At 36.3% G+C, this 23,971-nt stretch overlaps 1 protein-coding gene across 4 annotated transcripts in view; it reads right to left on the minus strand.

Annotated features, from left to right (window-relative positions):
• The window catches only part of NRIP1 (nuclear receptor interacting protein 1), a 94,938-nt gene that overhangs the window by 10,684 nt on the left and 60,283 nt on the right, over nucleotides 1–23,971 (minus strand). For all 4 annotated transcript variants that reach the window (XM_026485967.4, XM_057306858.1, XM_057306859.1 and 1 more), the window contains one exon: nucleotides 3,794–3,892. The gene's annotated coding sequence lies outside the window, so the exon portion shown is untranslated. The remainder of the gene's footprint in view (nucleotides 1–3,793; nucleotides 3,893–23,971) is intronic.

Raw genomic sequence — 23,971 nt, forward strand, 5'->3', positions numbered from 1 at the left:
TATAGTAAAAATTATGCTATTATTGTTAGATTTAAAAAATAATAAAATCAAACTAAACCATTAAAGAATTCCACGGAATCTTGACCATATGCATAGATTTGGGGAAAGATCTAAGTTTCAACACATAGGCCAGTTTAGTTAAATATCTAGTAAAATGCATGAATTCAGAGTTTATTTTTTTAAAAGCTACATTTTTTAAGTACCTGAAAAATATGAAATTATGTTGAAGTCTCAGGGTTCTTTTTTTTTTGAACTTCAATCAATAAGATAGTTGTAAATAATTTGCACATTAACAGTTCCCAAATGGGTGTTATATTGATTCTTTGAAGTAGTTAAGACTATTTTCATTGCAATGCGTTTTGTACTTTCTACTTGAAAATGGCTTATTAAGCAAAGGGAAAATCTGAATTTTTTAACACTTTTTCAAATGGCAAAATAAAATTTTACTTGGATAAAGGAAGGATGAATCTAACAGAATTCTTATATGTGGGACTACTTTTGGTAGCCTCATAAATTATGAGATAGGTCTTCCTCCAGCTGTTTTCAAGGAAAGGATTCAGTATCTTACTTCCGATCAAATTCTCCATTAGAAACACACTTCAATGATTAAACATCTATGAAGTCACTCTGTATGGTATTTAAATTATGTCTAGTGAATATCTCATGACTTCCAATTGTTTCCATGAAATCTCTTCCACTTTCTTCTCCATTATCAAGTAATACCTGTTTGAGTATTGAATTTAAAGGTATTTATCCAATGCCACTCTAATGACCATTTTAATTTTTGGCTCTGGTTCCTCAAAATGCAAAAGTAACTGAAAGTCTACTTAATTATGACATTCAAGAATAACTCCAATTGGACAATATTACCCAATTTCCACTGTAGATTATTTTAGGGATGCTTTTTACACAAAAGGATAAGAAAAATATTAAGATGTTTCCTTAAGGATTAAAAGAAAAATATCTAAGTACTAAGAAGATTCCAAAGTCCTATTTATTAAAACTTTTATTAAAGCAACACAAATTGAGGTAAACAATTTAGAAAACTCTTGGTGTTCTCTAAGGTGAGACTTTGAAAGAAAGTTTTGAAAGATGAAAAGGAAACAAAAATCCAAGAAAAATTTATCAGGAGGATGTAACACCAAACATTTTATCCATTATGTATGAGATTAAGCTTTCCCAATCAAGGGCCAATGAAAAATTACAATACATGAAACTCAACCCTAAATTTCACAGAATAAGAAAGAAAAAGTAACATTTTATTTTGAGGGTCCTGGGGCTTCCTCCTTAAGAAGTGAAGACTATAGTGAACCCCCTATTATAAATTAAAAATTATTTTTTACCCAAGTCAACAAAAACTAAATAAAAAAAGAGACATTACCATTACTGATACCACAGGAATGAAAAGGATCATGAGGTTATTATAAACAACTATACTCCAACAAACTGGACAACCTGTAAGAAATGGAAAAATTTCTAGAAACTTACAACTTACCAAAACTGAATCAGGAAAAAAAGTAGAAAATGTGAATAAGCGATTACTAGAAAGGAGATTGAATTGGTACCCAAAATCTCCCAATGAAAAAAAGCCCAGGACCAGATGACTTCACTGGTAAATTTCACTGAACTTTGAAGAAGAGTTAACATCAAACCCTTTTCAAACCCTTCCAAGAAATCAAAGAGGAGGGAACACTCCCAAACTCATTTTATGAGGCCAGCATTATCTGGATACCAAAACCAGAAAAAGGACACTACTAGAAAACAAAACAAAACCCAAAAAACAATAGGTCAATATCCTTGATGAATATAAATACAAAAATTCTCAATAAAATACTAGTAAACCAAATTTAGCAGCATATCAAAAGAAACATTTACCATGATCAAATGGGACTAATCCCTGAGATGCACAGATGATTCAACACCAGCAAATCAATGTGATACATCACATTAATGGAATGAAAGAAAAGAATGATGATCATCTTACCAGAAGCAGAAAAGCATTTGACAAAATTCAACATCTATTTGTGAAAAAAACTCTTAACAAATTAGACATAGAAGAAACATCTCAACATAATAAAGGCCATATATGACAAGCCCACAGGTAACATCACACTCAATGGTGAAAAGTTGAAAGTTTTCACTCTTAGATCAGGAAAAAGACAATGGTGTCCAATCTTGCCACTCCTATTAAACATGGTACTAGTAGTCCTAGCTAGAGCAATCGGGCAAGAAAAAGAAATAAAAGGTATCAGAATTAGAAAGGAAGAAGCAAAAATTGTCTCTATTTACAGATGAAATGATTTTATATATAGAAAATCCTAAAGACTCAACCAACCAAAAAACTGTTAGATGTAATCAATATATTCAGCAAGGCTGCAAGATACAGAATTAACATACAAAAATCAGTAGCATTTCTATGCACTAGCAATAAATTTTCTAAAAAAGAAATCAATCCTATTTACAATAGCATCAAAACCAAAATATTTAGAAATAAATTTAACTAAGGAAGTGAATGATCTCTACTCTGAAAACTACACTGATGAAAGAAAAGGAAGAAGACAAATAAATGAAAAGGTATCCTGTGTTCATGGATTGGAACAATAAATACTGTTAAAATGTCAATTCTACCAAAAGCCATCTCTAGATTCAATGCAATCCCTATCAAGATTCCAATGGTTTCACACTTTCTGATTTCAAGCTATACTATAAAGCTATAGTCATCAAAATAGTATTAGCATAAAAACAAATAGACCAATGGAACAGAATCAAGAGCCCAGAAATAAACCCAAGCATATACAGTCAACTAATATTTGACAAAAGAGCCAAGAATACTGAATGGAGAAAAGACAGCCTTTTCAATTACTGTTGTTGGCATGATTGGATATTCACATGTAAAAGAATAAAACTGGACTCATATCTTACACCATTCACAAAAATTAACTCAAAATGGATTAAACACTTAAAGTATGATCTGAAATCATGAAATTCCTAGAAGAAAACACAGGAATAAAGCTCCCTGACATGGGTCTTGGTAATGATTTTTGGGATATGACACCTAGCACTAACACAAAGCACAAGCAATTAAAACAAAACAAAACTAAACAAGTAGACTACATCAAACTAAAAGCTTCCATAGAGCAAAAGAAATCATCAACAAAGTGAAAGATAACTTATGGAATGGGAAAAGATATTTGCAAGCCATATATCTGATAAAGGTTAATACCCCAAAAATATAAAGAACTCATACAACTTAACTGCAAAAAACCCAAATAACCCATTTTAAAAAAGGGCAAGGGACCTGAATAGACATTTCTCCAAAGAAGATACATGAAAAGCCAACTGGTACATGAAAATATGCTCACCATAACTAGTCATTAGGGAAATGCAAATTAAAACCACAATGAGATATTACCTCATGCCTGTTAGAATGAGATAGCAAATGCTGATGTGTGGATGTAGAGAAAAAAGCCCCTGTACGCTCTTGGTGTGTTTGTAAACTGGTACAGCCACTATGGAAAACAATATGGAGGATCCTCAGACAATTAAAAATAGACCTACCATATGATCTGGCAACTCTACTTCTGAGAATATATCCAAAGCAAACAAAGATACTAACTTGAAAATATATCTTCATCCCTATTCACAGCAGCATTACTAACAAGAGCCAAGACACGGAAATAACCTAAGTGTCTATGGATTGATGGATGACTGGATAAAGAAGATGTATACACACACACACAGACACACACACGATGGACTATTACTCAGCTATAAAAAGAGGAGGAAATCCTACCATTTGTGACAACATGGACGGCCTCTGAAGCATCATGATAAGTGAAATAGTAAGTCAGAGAAAGGCAAATATGATGTGATCTCAATTCCTCTGTAGAATCTAAAAAACAAAACAGAATAAAATAAAACAAAAAACAAACTCAAAGAGATCAGACCAATAGTTACCAGAGGCAGAGAGTTGGGGGAGGGGAAACCGGAGGAAGGTGGTTTAGGCGCAAACTTCCAGTTACACACTAAGTCCTGGGGATGTGACATGCAGCACGAAGACTACGGCTAGCACTGCTGCATGCTATGTAGGAAAGTTGTGGAGAGTAAATCCTAAGAGTTTTCATCACGAGAAGAATTCTTTACCTTTCTTCTTTTTTTTTTTAATTGTACTTAAGCATGAGAAGATGGAAGATAGCTAAGTCTATTGTGGTAATCATTTCCCAGTATATGCAAATCAAGCCACTATGCTGTATACTTTAAACTTACAGTAATGTATGTCAATTATTTCTCTAACTGGAAAAACAATTCTAAGCATTTGTAAACATTTGAAAAACTGAGCTATTTTGTCTAAAAAACTGCAAATATCATTTGTTATTCTTTTAATTATTGTTAACTATTGTTTTATTCTACTTTAAATTATATGTAAATCGACATGGCTTTATTAAAACTAAATCTAACAGACTGACCACCACTACAATAGAAGCATAATAAATCAGTGACAAAAATGGGAAAAAGTCAGTTTTTGAAAAAAAATTAAGGAAGAAAAAGAAAAGAAACATTCAATTGCTGCCATTTCCAAGGGAATAACAAGGGCATAGTAAAAGAGGAAGCCTAAAATTTCATTTCTTAGAATATATTTCTTATTGAAACAAAGGAATAAATATTTATTAATGTCCCTTGATGTAATCTGAATTCCAAGATAGTTTTATTTGTAGTAGTATCTTTATCAAAAGATGGATGTGTGGTTGTACGATTTGATGGGTGCCAGGAAAATAAATTTATCTAAAAACATTTTGCTCAACTGGGGGCCTCAACATTAAATGAGAACATAAGAGCTTTTTGCTCTCTCCCAGGGGTTCTCATTTTAGATGTAAACAGTCTTCAGAGATTGGTAACCGAAGCCATTGACACTACAGTGAGTAAAACAGCTGCCCAGATTGCTCTCCAATGCAACCTGAGGGACTTACACATTTTTGCCCAAGGCCAAATTTGCTCTTAACTTCCAGGTCCATCGGTTTTAACTCACTGTCAGCTGCTTCCATAGGAGTAAAATACAGTCACTCACATTCCCTAGTAAAAGACTCACCAGGACACACCAGTGCTTGACTCACTCAAGCGTTCAACAGAAGGACATGTATCTGAGGACCTCTTCAACTCTACAATTTTATTTCTACGGTTCTAAGTAACTTATCAGATTGTAGTTGATAAAAAAATGACAAGCATTTTAATCAGAAAGAGGACAATGCTATCATAAAGTTGTGGAAATAGTCCTGGCCAATATGCGTTATAGTTTTTTTTAGTGAATTCTGAGGGAAGGGAATGATTTTGAAACAGCCATACACCCTGCCCATCCAATATCCCCCAAATTATTTATCTTTACTGCTTTCTTTAAGGGGGGGGTCCCAGAATTTCAAACGGATGTTTATTTAAAAGCTAAATAGGAGCTAATATTCAAATTGGAGCTTGGGCTTATCTCACAAAGACTACATACTAAATAAAATGCAACAGTAAAGATTTAGGATCCTTGATAACATAGATAAATGCATATGAGAGAGAGGACAATTATTTGTCCTGGGAACAGAAACAAATATCCCCTATAACTGAGATAGCAAAATAAAGAAGAGCTTCTTTGTTCTGAAGGCTTATGTAGACTCAAAGGGCTTATATATATGACTCAGATTCAATAAAATCCACTATCGATTTTACTCTGCCTCTACAGTTTATTAAAAAAAATTAATCTTAAATAGAAATTAGAATATCGTTAGCTAAAACGAATTCTAACTACAACTTTTAAAAATCTAGAAGAGAATCATTATACGATAAAGAATACATAGGATGTTTATTTAGCGTTAATATTAATGTCTGTTCACTGCCTCCTACTGTTCTTGAAGAAACAACAGTTTCTCCGAAGAAACACAAAACACTCATTAACAAATTATTTTGGTAGCACATAAATGTGGGAAAAAAGGGTTTAAATATAAAATAAACAGAAGGTATAGGTTCTCTTAACATTTTTCAATAGCTCTTCAAAGTAACTGGTACTTTCTGTCAGTTTTCAAAAGCATAATATTTTCCAATCCCTATCAAGATACAAAATATAATAGAAAACGGTGCTTTCTTCTCCTGGAATTGTTTACAGTGTGTGTATGTAGATGCATATGTATGTGTGTACACACACACACACACACACACACACACTGGGACATCCTCTGAGATTGGAGCATAAATCCTATTAAACTCAACTATGGTCTCCCCACCCCTAAAATAGATTTGACATACAGATACAAGCACAAGGTCAAGGTCACAGATCAGTAAGAAAGATTACCAACAGAACTGATGTAACAGCTGGCATTTGATCAAAGCTCCTGGGGTTTTAAGTACACTTACCAGATACTCTGCACTCACAGGGTACACTCTGTTTTAGAAATGTTCCCCATCTTTGAAGACAAGATCTTCATGCACTTTCTGTTATAAAGCATATTCTGCTTAAAATGTTGCATTGATCACAGAACATGAGAAGAAACTTATGTATGTGTATTTCAGAATTAAAAGTTTTTATGAGTGTATGTATGTGCATGTGTATGCTTGCATATTAATTTGTTTGTTTTTACTGATTTGATGTGACAACTGGAAATTAATTTAACCTGCGGGTCCCTGAATCATTCCATGGTCCCCCACCCTCCATGCCTTTGTACCAGCTGAAATGGAAATTAATTGCATATTCCTTAATAGCTTGGGCCACTTCTTCCCAAATACACAGATTTAACTGCTAAACATTGGTTCAACCAGGAAAATTTTAGAATGTATCCAGTCTTCCTTGATAACTTCCAAATTATACTTATAAGAAGAAAGTTTTGTTACTGACAACAGCAATAAAAGTGATTCTTAATGGAATATCTTATTGAACAGTGCAATTATCTAACAAAACCATGCCTTTTGTTTTAGCTGTTCAAACAAGATATTGAATTTATCTTAAATTACATTTATGAACCAAGAATTATATGATGAATGTTCTTACTAAAAGTGTTCTGATCAAGAAATCATCATTTTTAAGGATACATAACGCTATTGGGGTAAATTTATAATGTAAAAGCTTTCCTTGTTAAATCAAGTATCACCTGCTGTAGCTTTGTATAATTTGCAAATTATGATATATGTACATGTAAATGTTCTCAATTACCAGATTTTCATTTTGCAAAATTATTTTTAAATAATTAAAATAGGTTTAAATGGAAATACCAGAATTGTACTATCCTAGAAAGACTGGGGTTTCTCACTAACAAAGTAAAAAGAAAAAAATATGTATCAAATTAAATACCACACAAAGTGGAACTTCCTTTACCTGGCAGAAAAAGACTGGGTATAGTAAAAATTACTAGTAATGGATACTGATTTGTATATCAAAATTTGATCACAAAAATCTACTGACATTTATTTTCTTTTAAAACAAATACAGTTCCTTATAAGATACACTATTAAAGTCTATTTAGAGGAATCATTTATCAATTAATCAATTAATCAGTTAATCAAAATTAACATTCTTCTTTACGTGCTGCCTGGATGAAAGTGTTGCTTTGCTTTCTGAAAGGGCCATGGACTCTGACTTGATTTTCCAGAAATGGTAAACATCAGGTATCATTCTTGCCCATATTGGCCCAGAATACAAAGCTTTTCAGATTGAAGAGTTTTAGTCGGCCTCAGGCAAAGAAACATCACTACAGACACAATCCAGGGGCAGACAGACATCATGACGGTATCTGTCAAGAGAAGACAGGGCCTCACCCCAGGGGATTAATAAACAAAAAACAAGAGTATGCACAATGTACCTGGAGAATTTCTGTCTTTAAATATTAAAGGGTAACATTAAAATACGTTCTTCAACTTGGAAGATGAAGCTACTGGCATTCCCTCTGTCAATAGGCTATTTATTTAAACGGTTTCATTTTTATTGAAGAAATTGCCACCCATACTTTCCCCTGACCTGTCTTTTGCTCATCTGCGCATGTAAGTAAGCAAATGTTTGCAGTAATCATCTCAGTGACTATAGGCAGTCACTACCAATCTGAGCCCCAGCTTTGCTGCTATCCAGTCTCGAGTCTGTTCAGCCCATGCAGCAGGGACAGTCTGCTTGAGGCCCTTGCCGGGGCCCCTGACACTCAGTCAGGAGGACAGACTGAGGTGGGGGGCGGGGTAGTAAGGAGGCTTTAGAAGGCTCTTCTTGAGCTGGAGAAGAAACAAGAAGGACAGTAGGAATAGAAATCAGGGCTTTTCTGACTTCACTTACTGGCCCCAAAACATTTCAGAACAACTTTTACTTTAGCAATTAAGATCCTTAAAAACAACCACTACTATCTACCATTAGCATTACTTAATAAAATTAAGACACTTTTACATAAAAAATCGTATACTCTAGCTTTATGAGCATCTCAATCTATCACGTGTATCTTTTTTCTTTGTTTTGACAGCATGATGATAGTGGAATGGCACACGTACACTGTTTTGGTCACTTCTATGCTTAGTAGTTTGGTCAACTCTAACATCAATGACTGAAATCCTTACGTCAATATTTCCTACTATTTATATTTTGCTTTGTTGTTTTGGTCCCTAACGTGCTTTCAATTACAGCATTTATAAAATGAATAATTTGTTTCATGTTTAAATTCTTGTCATTACACATGAATACCACATAACAGGGGGAGAAATAATGTAAAGAGTGAAGAAGCTTCTGCTCGGTGCCCTTTTCCCCATTCACCCACACAGTCCCGACAATCATCCTCATTTCATGAAATATATCAGATACAAAAATACATCAGATAATGCATTTTTGAATCATAAAATAAGCGCCATTTGCCTACAATCAAGCTAAAGGAATAAGACATCTCTTTCACTCTGTAAGCCTCAGCTGAGGACTCACCCCTTCCTTGGACAGCCTTCCCTGAACGCCACAGGCTGAGGACAGTTCTTCGTTTCTGGGACTCCACAGCCCTCAGTCAATCTTTCAGTCGTCTCACTGAAAAATTGTACTTTGGTTTGATTATGCCTGGTCCTCAACTAGAGGGTAAACGACTTACAGGCAAGGATTCCATCTTTGTCACCCTTACGTCCCAGCACCAGGACAGAGGTAGTGTTCCCAGTAGAACAGGCAACAAGTCAAACTCTTAGAGCCTGGGTCTGTAAAATGAGGGGTCATACTTCTAAGATACTTTAAGATTTAAGAGGATATGGGACACCTGGGTGGCTCAGTCGGTTAAACGTCTGCCTTTGGCTCAGGTCATGATCCCAGGGTCCTGGGATCGAGTCCGGCATCCAGCTCCTTGCTCAGCCGGGCGCCAGCTGCCTGCCACTCCCTCTGCTTACGCTGGCGCCCGCGTGCTCTCTCTCAGACAAATTAATAAACAAAATCTTAAAGAGATTTAAGATGATATGATAATGCTATTTACAATATTTGGTTTTATATTCAAGATATCTTTTCCCCCTCCACTCTGAATATAAAGTTACAAAAAATCACAAAATTCAAGAAAAATAATATAGAAAAATAAAGTATTTTATCCCATGCAGAAAGTTCTGTGTTTGGAAGACAGTGTGACTAGTATTCTGTTAGAAAAATACAACATTTAAACATTTTAGAAATTTATCTATATATTTAGAAGATTTTAGTTTTCACAAGAAGATCTTTATTTCAACATCTGTTTATATATATAAAAAAAACTGATCATAGTCACCGAATTAGTATCTCTCCCGTCAAGGTTTATAAGATCTAATATGCCCACAGACTATATCTAGAATGGGAAAATGTTTCAGAATACTGGTATCATAAAGCTTTTTATCATTTTTCCCCCTCTCAAACTACACTCTATAGAAAATCGAATAAAACCTATTTAAACATTAAAATATTACTTTGTTAAGTTTTCACATGATGGAGATGTGTTAAGAAATGAAGTTAATACATTGAAAGATTTATTCCCCAAAACCAGACAAATCAAATCCTAAATAAAGTTATGATAAAATGGGGAAAGAAAGGCTTTCTGAATCAACCTTATACTGTATCAACCATAGAGAAACTATTTCTCTATGCCCATTTTAACAATCAATCACTTAAGTAGATAATCATCATATAGTAAAGAACTTGAGCCCTTTAAATTATGTGATAAAGATTAAATCAAATTGGCCAAAGCTGTAGTCTTAGGATAATCTTCTTCATTTAAACCTTTAGAGCTTTAAGTGTGAGCTTTTACCATGTCTGGCTAAATGAAAACAATATCCTACCAAAGTGATTCAATTAGAGTATGTAAAAGTAATCAAATTACTTTTTGAAGACTTAAACCTGAAAAACTAAAAACTAATTCAATAAAAACAAACATTATCCAAGCAGGTCTTGAATACTGATGCAGGAAGCCAACGTGTCACTGCTGTGCCCTCCCTACTTTTCACCCTACCCACATGGTGCTATTGTAGTGATATAAAATTTGGACGTTCACCCCTCTTGCCCACGCTGAAGGGGTAAACTTCAGGTCTCTTCTTGCTTCCTCGCATGGTGTTAAACCTAAATAACGTTTCTCAGGTCTGAGGAGGCTAAGAAGTCACGTGGGTCCAAAAAGTATCTCACTTTGATATAGACAGGTAAGATTCTGAAAACCCAAGTTTTCTAAAATGTACAGTAAACCACTCTTTAAAATACTATTAAAAACAAAACATATTGTATTCCAAAAGCTATTTCGTCATTTGTCTTAAAGATACTGAACTTTCTAATCAAATTTCCTTGTCATTCATTACAAAATGTGTTGTTTTTTTTCCTGGCACTTTATTCACTTGGCCTAATGACTTCTTTTCACAGCCAAACTGACCAACCTCATAGTCTGCATAATACTGGGAAAACAAATTGTTAGAACTTGTATAAAATGGGAAGGAAAGCTAATTTTTAGAAAGAGAAACCTACTTCCCTATAATGACTCTACCATCAGCTATCATTTTCCTAACAGTATGTCTTGCAAATTGATTCTACATACACGACAGGATTAGAATTCAAAGATTAAAAGGGAAGTGAAAGGTCATCTGCCTAACCAATCATTCCATAGAATGCTTACATCCCTTTATTACCTATTTGCTAACTCTGGTTGTCTAGTTTTTTCCCGAAAACCTCCAGTGACCATGGACTGTCTTCCAAGGTGGTATCTTTTGGAATCAGACAGCTCTGGGTGCAATTTCTAGCTCTTCCACTTACCAAACTGTTCTTACCAATTAGTAAACTGTTTGACCTTGAGTAAGTTAACTACTCTTGGAAGTTTTATTTATAAATGTGCAAAAACCTATGTCACAGAAACTCTGTGAGGGATAAATGTGCCAGTGTTCATAGACTGCTCAGCACAGTGCCTGGGCACAAAGCAGGCATTCAGTGAAGGCTACCTAATATTGAGAGAATTCATTCCACATTTGCACAAGTGCAATAGTATAAAAATTCTTCCCTGCACTGGGGTATCATCTGTCTCCTTTTAGTCTGATAGCTGGTCCTTTAGAGGCCTCAGAAAACAAGGCTAATCCCTCAATTATCTTTCAAACACGAGAAAAGAGCTCCCATATTCCACTAAGTCTATCACCCTGTTAAGTTCTAGATAAGATAGTTAAATTCCGTTGTTGCCAGGAGTCTAACAAAGGACAAACAAAAGAAGACAAATGTTCTGGGGCTCCAGTCTGTGGTGGGTGATACAAAGATGCAATTCCTTTTTTTTTTTAAGATTTTATTTATTTATTTGAGAGAGAGCTAGAGAGAGCACGAGCGGGGGGGAGGGGTAGAGGGAGAGGTAGAAGTACACTCCCCACTGAGCGGGAGCTGAGGTGGGGCTTGATCCCAGGAACCCGGGATCATGACCTGAGCCTAAGGCAGATACTTAACCAACTGAGCCACCCAGGGGCCCCAAAGATGCTATTCTTCATAAAGTTCTGGCTGGCCCAAGCAGTGTCTAAAAAGCTCTTGGGAGCTTTCTGCCAGGAACCGTGGACTCCTGCGTTGTTTACTGTAAATTAAAAAGGGACTGCTTTTCCCCAAGTGCTTTAAGCCATATCTCCTCCTCAAATGAAACACCAAGATGTATTTCCTTCGTTTCTCCTTGTGGGGTTGGTTAATATTATATTATCCTAATTCACATTTTAATGAACAAAGGTACTAATGCTAAGAGCAACTGAGTGATTGGTTAAACAGGCCATTAAGTAGCTCGTCCCAGCCGGAGTCGGGTCTTCTCGGTTCTAGCCTTTCCTATTAGTACGTAAAAGTGTCACAGAGTAGAGCAAGAGTGAATCTGGAAACATTTGGCAAAGCAAATACATTGATAGCACTCTGAAAACTCTGGGCTCCTTTTTCTACTCCAAAATCTTATCTCTGTTGTCCTGAGTCTCCTGTTCTTATTAGAAAAAAACCACAGAACAGAGTGATTCAGAGAACAGTCTGTGGATTCCTGGCTCTGGAATTCATCAGTAGGTGACTCTGGTCAGTCACCTACCCACCTCGGGGCTCAGGTCCTTCAGCTGTAAAATAGGAATCTCATATCTACCTCATAAAGCTGCTGTCAGGTTCCCAATGTTCACAAAGCTGTTGTCTTAAATGAAATATGTACGTAAAACACTTAGTATAACATCTGGTATTTTTTAAGGACTTGATTAATGTGAACTATTCTATTAGTCATGGCCATAGCACCAGAGTTTTGAAAAAATAAATTCTTCATTTGCTGGTCACTGCACATAAAGCTCCTTGAGAATTGAGATTGTCTTTTGTGTTTGTACCTTGTGCCTGGTAAGAGGCACTCAAAATTATCTGTTGAATGCTTTAACATATTCTCTATATTTCCTGAAAAACTAAAAAAATACTTTGGATCCGTAAAATAATTTAATAACCTGGTTAATTAATTCTTAAATCTTGCAATATTTTATAAGACATGTTTCCGTAAACCAAAGAGTAATTTTAGGTACAAAAGATACCTATCATATCTTTCTTTCCTAGACCTTTTTCTTGAAGAATCTGTTCCCAGTCCACTAAGCACAGGAAAATGGATCAATTCATTTCTTCTCTTGGGATCCGAAATTCAACGAGACGGAAAACCTTCGTTTTGGGTTGCTTTTTTAACGAGGCCACTTTGCACAGATGACAATACCAAGGAGTCAGTATGCTGAAAGAAAGGAATGAAGTAGGCACATACAGAGAAGCAAAGATGAGGAAAGCAAAGGGAAGAAAGAAGAGACGGTCAGGAATTGCTGAATGGTTTTCCAGCTTCGAGGAGGTGCAACGCACTCGTATCACTGGGTTCCGGAAGAGCTTACTGCATGTCACTAGTGAATCCCCCCTACGTGAGCTCTGTTGAGCGGGCCTCTGTCCTGTGCAATCGCAGCGTCCTTGTGATATTGTAACAACACTATAGAAGACAAACTGTCCCTCTTTATCGATGGTCTTAAAGACCTCTACAAATATGAACAACATCTCCCTTACTTTTCCTACAGTGCCTTCACCTTGTGGATGGTCTAAGAGCAACACGTATCTCCAATTTTCAAATGGGGAAATCTAATGACACAAAGAGGTAAATAAGCGGTCCAAGGTCATTCTTAGAGTTTGCAGGGGCAGAGCTGATAACAGAATTTCAAATTTCTTATTCCCAGGAGCTTGAACTAACCAATAAACCAGCTGCCTCCCTTGACGGAACTAAAGTATGCCAATTATCCAAACTGTGTAGGAAACATTGACCAAAACAGGGGTTAATTGGACATTGGTTGTTTTAATTCCATAATCAGCTCTTTCCCTGAGCTACCCTGGGAGTGAATAACATATCTTTTGCAGGAATGGGAAGGAGGCCAGCACAGGCCATCTGGCTGAACATGTCCTTTCGTCAAGTTATCCCTGCAGCTGTGTGAAACTTCCTGATGTTGAAGAACTCTACAGTTTAATTTGTTTTATCATTTTCCCTCTACTCTATTAAATTTGAAAGTAGATAAATCTTTATTTTCATATAAGCCAAGCAGTTTAACTGACTGTGAAGTTATTGAATCTACATGAACTTATATATTCTGTGTGTGCGTGTGTGTGTGGGGGGGCAAAGGCGATTGAAATTTTCTGACATCAAAAATGACTTCTCATATGCAAAATGAGTCATTCATTTAAAACATGGCCACTAGAAAGGAAATAAAGACTTACTGTTCTTTTCACATTCAAAGTAAAACAGAATATTGATCTCCCTCTTAATCAAGAAAAAAGGAAACCATGAAAGAGCACGGTAGCCTGTTTCCTTGTCCATGTTCCTGACTTCCACTCTGTCATTTTGCTAAGGTGACAACAAATCTGGACTATTAAACTCAAGAGCAGTTCCTAAGACTCAGAGTTAGATTCACATGCATCACGTGAGTTCAAATCATGATTCTAGCGCCACTAGCCTAAGGCAATAGTTAAAGAGTTGCTCCAGCTCTTACGCATATATTTTTTCCCTCCCATTCCTTTCTTCCTGCCTCCTCCACCTTTTCCCTCTTCAAGTGGTTTAGTTTCTCTCCTTTTTTCTATCTGTTAATTCTCAAGTCTTAAATTAATTCTACTTGTTTTACTCATCAATGCTGCTGGTATTCAGAACTGCAACGGCTCCTGGTATTGACGGGAAAGTCACATTCTCTATGCTGGGAACTGGATATAGGAGTGGGACAGGGTGGGTTATTAATACTTAATAATGCAGTATTAATGCCTAACTGTGACTCAGACTAGAGTTGTCCAAGCCCTAGATGATGAGCCTTGAACTAGGTTCAAGGCCTTGAGAATGGACATTTGAAAAAAGGCGAGCTTAGAGGGAATGTCTTTACCCAGTATACAATCGGAGTATTTTCTCTTCATGTGAAGGGTAAGGGTCCATGCCAGGGAATTACAGTAGGAATCAGACAAGAGGTGATAAAATCTTACGGAAGACACTTGTATTCAAGCTATATGTGTGAGTGGATGTGGAAAATGAATTCCTAAAGTAGAACCAAGCACTAAGGGTGGGTAGATGGGTTATTTTGAAGTTGGCAAGCAAGCAAAGACCAGATGGTTCTTGCTCAGAGGGCTAGATAGCAAAATACTAGATAAGGGGATCTTGATTCAGCTAACCTCTACCATCGCCAGAAGAATATGCCCCGTCCGTAATAGGAAATGGGTGCGGCATCTAACGTGAGCAGCATCACACGTGACAGTGCCTGCGGTCAAACTGCGTTACTGAAGCTGGGTGGGAAGCAGTGTTACCCTCGGTCGGGCAAGGCCAGGTTGCACCTAAGGGCTCCAGAGGCTTCTCTTGTTTCATTTGCTGCTGTCAACTATTGGATTTCCACCTGTCTCCAATTCTTAAATAAACTTTGGTGGCTCCTGGTCCTAGATTACAGCCTCAGCCAAAATGTTTTGACAATAACTGCCCAAAGGAAGAGTCGGAAATAACAATTATTCCATGGTGGGATAAATAAGAAAAGAGGCAGAAGGTTCTAATGTGACAGTTCTCCAACTACTACTCCCTCAATTCCTTCCTGCACATCATACAGAATGCCTCTTCCTATTACAGGACCAGGGGAGGGTCAACGGAGGAAGATACTGAATTTGGCCATCTGGACCAGCTCCTGGAACTCCGGGGCTACAACCCATACTTGGGGGAAAACAAGTGACCTTGTGTTATTATCCGTTTGTGCCTCACCTTACTCATTTAAAAGGAGAAGCCTCAACAAGATCCTCTTTTTAAGATTCTATTGCATCTCCCCAGGCTCCAGCTATTTCAGCTCCTTATTTTAAAGGCCTCTTTGAGAATGTTCTTAGTACAGCGAAGACTAATCACTCTGCCTTTCTTCCTCTTCTCCATCTTTTAGAACTGATGCTCCCTTCAGAGGGTAAGTATGTACTCCCACTCTAGATGGAATAAAATGCCTTCTTTCATCTTCTTTCTTACTCACAAAAGGGAGACTTTTGTAAGTGTTGCTCCAAATCTTTTGCAGTTGCGCTTTAGAGATAATTGTCATGGATATCAAAAGGAAATAAAAATACTTGCATAAATGATACCAAATTTTCAAAGTGACTAGAATAAAAAATTAATAGACTCTTCTATGCATATCATAATCAGAGGAGACATGGTACCCATTGCTCCATTTACTTTCCCCACAACATACTCTAGAGTCCAGGCATGTGACAAAGATTTGCCAAAATAGTCCCACTATTAAAGTGGAAGAATCTCTAAATATTGTCCATTTACATCTGAGATGGTAAGAAACCTCATCCAGGATTCTTTTCCTGTAAGAATTTTTCCTCCTCTCCTTTACTTGCCCCGTTTCTCTGACAAATGTTTTCTCCTCTATTCTGAATATCTTACAGTACCTAAAGAAACTCAGTCTATTTTTGAAATAAATTCCAGAGGCAAGGACAACAGTTAAACAATTTAACTTACAAATTCAGCTTTAGTGAGTACAGTGGTTTCGGATGTACTCACAGAAATGGCTGGTAAGTTTCTGTATCCATTTACATAAGAGAATGCCATTCAAACTTTTAAGACTTAGTGTTTTCTAAAACAAAAAAACAAACAAAACAAAAATATCTAACCGCAAACATGGGTTTGCTATAAAATAGTTTGACCAAAGTTGACTTACTAAAAGTACAGTGTCCCCTCACCCTCCCAAAAGGTATGTATACTATAGGAATACTCGCGAAAAGATGACACAAAGCCAGGGGGTGGGAGGGACACTCCTTCAATATACTAAGAACATCTACGGTGTACTAAAAAAATTCCCCAAATTTAACAATATTTTTGTTCTAAATATATTATTCAATAGCATAAACATTATGAAGTAAAACTGGTTGGAACACATGTCAGAATAAAAGGGTTATGTGGAGTTGTGTATAACCAGCAAAATGAAAGAACAAAATTATACATTAAAGCCTGAATACTGGAACAAAACTAAGTAAGAATGTGCCCTGAATTTCTACTCTTAACTACATAATCAAGAAAATGGTCATCAGATAGTTGATACTAGTCAAATCTCAGTACAATTATGACTGAAAAGGGTTAAAAATGATTAAACCTCCTTAAAATCTGTTCAATACCAGTTTTTAGTTATTAAAAAAAATGCCAACAGGAAAAACACTTCTACAGCTGCAGAAGATAATCTTTGTATTTTGCACTGTTAAGTATTTATACCTTTGTGTTATCTGTGATGGACCTGGGGACAAAAGAGAATTGGAAGTAACCCACAAAAATCAAGACCAGTAACAACACAAAATCAGGACTGAGAAACTAGGGGCTCCTGGGTGGCACAGTGGTTAAGCATCTGCCTTCGGCTCAGGGCGTGATCCCGGCGTTCTGGGATCGAGCCCCACATCAGGCTCCTCCGCTATGAGCCTGCTTCTTCCTCTCCCACTCCCCCTGCTTGTGTTCCCTCTCTCGCTGGCTGTCTCTCTCTCTGTCGAATAAATAAATAAAATCTTTAAAAAAAAAAAAAAAAGGACTGAGAAACTAAACTCCATGAACTATTTGACTGTACTGGCTACTCACAGGACTAGACACCACTCTAATCCTTCCAGCTTTTAATGTCAATAATTTAAAATGAAGAAAATCTAAGAGTCAGATTTTCCACAGTTCACTTTGGAAAGAGCTTCTTTTACACCTTCAAACAATTCGTATCATCAAAAATTCCTCCCAATTTTCATTTATAAAACGTACCGTGAGCTGCAAACACAGCCACACTGGGGCTCATCCACTGGCAACTCTGGGTAAATCTGTCTGAGCCTCGGCTTCATACACGGGATAGCAACTTCCCTAAAGGGACCGCTGTGCAGACCGCGTCACATCTATACAACACCCAACACAGCAAGTCCTTAAGAACTGTTAGCTGTGTCCCCTTCTCTCTAGCAGATACTGCTGATGATTTACATAGCTGTTTTAATATCATTTTATATTAATTAGGCAAAACCTATCCTTTCCAAAATCAATCAGTGTAACGGAAACTAAAGTAAGTTAGTACCATATTGCAAATGTTTTGGATACTCAAGTATTTTCAACAACCTTTTATATGACACCACATAGCTAACTAACAGAATATCTACCTACCTGCCAGACTCAGAAATCTAAAGTAGAACCATACAGTACGTATTTACTATGAGCTGGTACGCTACGTTACGAGAGGACACTGCTTAGTCACAGTACTGGGCCTACTGATTTCACTATCCTATTGTTTATAAGATCATTCCTTCAAAGCAAATCGCTAGATTTTTATGCACTACAGGGAGAACTTAAGCGTTATCCGATTCCCCCCCCCCCTTATTTTCACTTAATTAAAGGAAATAAAACTATTAGTTCACTGAAAAGTATCAGCCTTGTCAGTGATAACACCTGGATCAACTTTAATTTTGCTAAAGAAATGTGATTTTTAAAAACTTAACGTTTAAATGGCCTTTGCTTTTTACAGTGAAAAATCCTGTTGACGGTGTAAACGCTCCGTAAGAGGGCCGTTGAGAGGACAATTGTTTCAAACACGCCTAAAAAAGTGGGTAACATACTGAAGCCAAGAATTTGGGCTTTGAATCTGAGTTCAGATACTAACTTTTCTGGGATTCTGGAAATAATGTTACCTATTTAATAAGGCTGTAAAAAGGACTTAATGACGTTAAACAAGCAAAGTACACAGTATTGTGGCTGGTGTCCTCTATGTACTCATAAGTGGAAGCAGATTCTACAGTAAATAAACTGTATTTTTCCCCCTAAAGCAAAAAAAAAAAAAAAAAAAAAAAAGACCAAAACCAACACAAAAAACAAAAACCCAGACTATATTGACATGTCTTACGGTTTTTTCAGTACTACAAAAATGATCTAACACTGTACCATCACAGAATAACACTAAAAAGCCAAAGTTATGAATCATTCCAATGTTATATAAATTAAATAGTGGTCCTACAAATACAGCTGCTGAGCCAAATGAAACAAAGGACACATCTAACTCGCATTCTCTCTCTCTCTCTCTCACGCACATACACGCACACACACGCGCACACACGCACACACTCCCCAAAAGGAGCAATCAGGTAAGAGGAAGTCACAACACGCATCTGAATGATCTGAGTGTTAGTCCACTGTCACTTACTACCCTATAACCTTGGCAGCTTGCTTAATCACTCTAAATCTCAAGTTTCTTCAACACCAGACGGGGAGAACAAACTCTACCAGAGAACAGTTGGGAGGATTAAAGGCTGTGCAGTCTGATGAAGCTTCTCAAGTTTGAGATCCGAGGCTCCCGGAGACGTGGCTGCACAGACCTGCGCGACCGATGACGTCAGTAGCTTCCACCAAATTATCAAGTCATGACTTGAACCTCAAAGTATTAAGAAATGTTTCAGGTTTGTCAAAACTCTTAAAAAATCTTTAAATCTATACATGATCTGAGGTATTACTATTTCCACGAATTTCAGTGCTCTGGGAAGCTGGTAGAGATTTAATTTTGTAAGAATTTTAATATGCCATGACCACGGAGGAAAGAAAATTCTTAAACCTGTAAACCTAACCCCATGCCTGCAACCATAGCTTAAGAAATTCCATCAGTAAGACTGAAAAACTCATTTATGATTACAGAGACTATTTTTTATATAACATTATCTGACAGCTGTTGTGATAACTGGTAGCTGTGTGTGTGTGTGTCCCCTACTGTAGTAGCTTCCTAATTGGCCCCCCTCCAATACATTCTCCACATTGTAGCCAATGCTCTTTGTAAAAGGTAAATCCCCTTGGCTAAAAACCCATAATGGTTTCCTATTTCACTTCAAATAAAGTCTGAATTCCTCTCTGTGGTCCGCAACGCCCTGTATAACCTGGCTCTGGTCAATCTAACCAATTTTATCTCAAGTCATTTAGTCTCTTGCTCATTACACTCTACTAAGAGGCTGTCCAACAGAAATATAATGAGAATCAAAAATGTAATTTAAAATTTTCTAGTAGCCATATTTTCCGAAAGTTAAAAAAAAGGTACAACTAATTTGAATAGATTTTATTTAACCCAATATATCCAAAATACTGTGATGTCAATATAAAATTCTTAAAATATTTTATATTCTTTTCATCACACCAAGTCTTCTAAATTAGTGTGTATTTTACACTTAGAGCCCATCTTAATTCCGACAAACCCTGTGTGGCTCACGGCTACCACACTGGACAGCATCACTGGAGCTTCGGTGTCAGAACAGCTCTTTCTAGCCCTCTAATCACTGTATGTGAGGTTCCCTCTTCTAGAAGGCTCTTCCTTTGCCCCTTTGCCTCCTTCCCCAACCCAGTCTCTGTGTCACCTCCTTTCCCACAAGCCTTTCCCAATGGCTTTATGCCCTCGCAAGCACCCAGAAGAACACAACTGTTTTGTGTTTCTGTAAGTCTTTTTTTCTTGCTTGCTTTTTAAATATTTGTTTAACGCCTGTCTTCTATCACTACTCTGTGATTATTGCTCCATGAGGACAAGGATTAGTTTTACTCTGTTTGCCACAGGCATGTCTAAGACACTTAACTTTTGCTGAATAAGTGGGTATCTACACATATTCTTCATTTCTCTCTGACCACATAACTCTCATGCTGAAAAGCAACTTGCAGCATAAGAAATACATAGACAATCACTTAAATTTATCATGTAAGACAAGTAAAGGTGTTTAAAAGGTATAACTTCAAGAAATCCTTTGATTTTTGTGCTTTTATAAAGATTGAAAGAAATAATGACTTCACTTAAAATTACAAGCACTACCCAATGAAAAAGTTAAGTTTTAAACTCGGATCAATCATGAAGTATTTCCAATATTTCTCTTTTCTGTGGTTTCCAGGGAAATTATTGTGCTAATTGCAATTTATTTGGCATTCATATTTGTACACTTAGATCCCCTAAAGATCTACGAAAGCTTTAAACTTGCTAAGTAATTCCTACAACTAAAGGGAGAAAAGAAGAATCTGGAAACTACAAGTGTCCCGGGAAGAAAACTAAACTTTTTAGTTAAGATTTAAACAAATTTAACTTTTCTCCTCTAGCTTCTCATTTTCCAAATTATTTACTATAATTCTAAACTGAGATCGATGATTTACTTCAGCATTTTACACTGTTACATGGAACGGTGGTCAGTAAAAATTATGCAGTTTCTGTATGTATTTTAATATAGTCAATGCAAATAAATGTCACATAACTGACCTTCTGAGAGGGAACGATATTAAAATTACAGACCCCCCCTTTTTTTTTTTAATGTTGAAATCTGAGACTAAACTGACAGGTAAAAAAATGGGAATAAGAGTTTATATATAGCTTCACTATGCTGCATATAAAAGACTGTATCATTCATTCTGAAATAGCCAAAAGTTCTATTGCATCATTTTATGGTAACCTCGTCAGGTCCTCTGTTATCAAGAGTAGCATAAAGAATATATTAGCACAGGACATGGCTGTCTTACACTGAGACACACAAACCCCTACACACAAAAAAACTATCAAATATTTATATAATGGTCCAGGCACTATACATGTGTCCTTTCATTTCATCTTCATCATAACCTCAAAAGGTAGATATATAATAATGCCCATTTTGAAGATGGGCAAACTGAGGTTTAGAGATGTGAAATAGTTGCTTGTAAACTTTGCTCGGCCCAACTGTTCAATCAAAGAGCTAGGAATGGAGATTTTTTTCCCCCACTAATGGGAGAGAAAGGCTTAGAAACGGTTTACTGTAATTCCTATGACCTGTAAGCTTTATATAAACTTCAATTTTGAGCATGAGACAGCCAAGTCCCCAAACCACACCTCCAAAGCCTACTAGTTTCCCACTACTTCCATGTTTGGTCAATTTGGTTTCCCGTCAGTTCTCTAGCTCCTCGTTCATTTCTCTGCTAGAAATAAAATGAGGTTATGAATTTCAGCCCAGGTGGATGAAGGCAAGTCTACTCTTGTCAGGCATGGATTTTTGGATAGACCTTCTCATTCTTTAACTTGGATACTTGTCTGACATGCACTGCTGGGACCTATCTGCAACCCCCAACTCCATCCCCCGGGGTCCAATGTTTCCAAGAACAATTAGAATATTTCTCAAATTTGCCAATTCAGCATTTAATTATGCTTCAAGGAGGCCATGCCTCGCTGGCCTTTCTCTTTAGGAGGTTCCTACTACCAAGCAAGAGTCTCTGTTAGCTGTTCTCTTTCTCTGCTCAGCCATTATTACACTACAAAGGAAAACACTGCCATAAAATATCAAATACCAATAGACTATAATGTGTTTGTGATTATGCCATTCACAGATTTATTTTAATACAGACACTATAATTTTATTATAAAGATTTGCTCCTAGTTTTTAATGTCTTTTTTAGTGATATCAATATTTTCTCACTCTTTCTGGTATAAAAATTTACTGGGTCCACATTCATGGGGAGCAATCCACAACTCTTGTGTGTGTATAAAATGATATATCAGTTTGCTTTAATTTACATCCTACTTGGATATGAGTTCAATTTTGAGATTTCTCATTTGTTAAATGTACTCTTTATATTAACTGATTTCTAAGGTTCCTACTACTTAGAAACTCTTGAGTCTAAGCTGAGCTAATGGACACCAAGTAATAAAAACATTAACTCATTAACTGAGCTTAGAGAATTGTCACCCACATATTTAAAGTTGTCCTCATGAATGACTTTCATTTTATGGCCTAAATTAACAGGCATGATAACATGCTAAACGTTTGTCTTCTCCATATGTTTCATGTACCTAGAAATCTGACCAAAGTTAACATGCAGTTTTCTTGGATGTTCAAACTAATTTGTTGATATTGGTTAATAAGCATAATGTACACAAAATGAACCTAAATAAGAAACAGATTTCATAGCTTTAAAAAATTCAACATCATGGATCAGCAGATGAGAAAAAAGATGGAGTCAACTTGAAGTGAAGAACTCTAAGTATGTTTGTACCTCCCTGTCCATTGCTCAGAGGAAGAACAATGTAAAGCAGTCACTTGAATTACTCTGACTGTAAGACAATTCTATAAACATGGTCCCTAGGTTGGTTCTAAAACAATGAAACCCTGTTCCTTCAACACAGAATACTTTGAAGAAAAGCTGATGGTAAGGACTCACTATAGTCAGCACAGCAAAAATTGAAATTGTAAACAGACAAGAGAGAAAAAACAAAGTGTGTGTGTTGGTCGGGGGGGTTGGTTGAACATTATTCATTTGACCGAGAAATATTTACTGTGCAGTTACTATGTGCCAGGTACAATAAGAATTGTGGCTACTTTGGTGAACAAAAAACAACCTCCCACTCCACCAAAAGAAGAAGAATGAGGACAACAAGAAAAGAAAACATAAACATCAATTTCTTTTTATTCCCTTCTCTATCTTCCCATTTTGAGTTAGCCGAACATTATGTATATGCACGCCATGCATTTCTTTTGAGAAGGTGAAAGATTCCAAAATTTTCAAAGTTTGGAAAGTAATTACAAAACTAAAAACTAAAATTAAAACTAGAAAAAGTTTAAAACATGTTTTATTCTGGTAAATATTCTGGTTCTTAGTTCCATGGTTTATTTTTCCTCTATGTTATCTCAATTTACATTTTTTCAATAAGAAAAAACTACAAAACTAAGTATATAAGAATACACTAGTAATCAATTTTGATGGCTTATATTCAACAGAAAACATCTCTAATAGTCTTAATTTTGCCATCAAGTTTAAAAGTTCTTTGAAAACAGCCCTTCCCTTTACGGATAATAAAACCTTAAATTTCAACACATCAGGATTTGGTATATTTGTATTTGTTATTTCACAAATGCTTAAAAATGTTTCTCCATACACCCATTTTCTGTAGAAGTATCTGAGAGCAAGTCTAGACCAATGTTCATGACCTCTTCTTACCTCAATCTTCTGTATCAGGATGTTTTTGTGATACAAAATTAAAATTAGTATATGCAGAACAATTACACATTTAAACGGAAGTGAAATGCAATCTA

Source organism: Ursus arctos, unplaced genomic scaffold (genome assembly GCF_023065955.2).
Source record: "Ursus arctos isolate Adak ecotype North America unplaced genomic scaffold, UrsArc2.0 scaffold_4, whole genome shotgun sequence".
Classification (NCBI taxonomy): Eukaryota; Metazoa; Chordata; class Mammalia; order Carnivora; family Ursidae; genus Ursus; species Ursus arctos.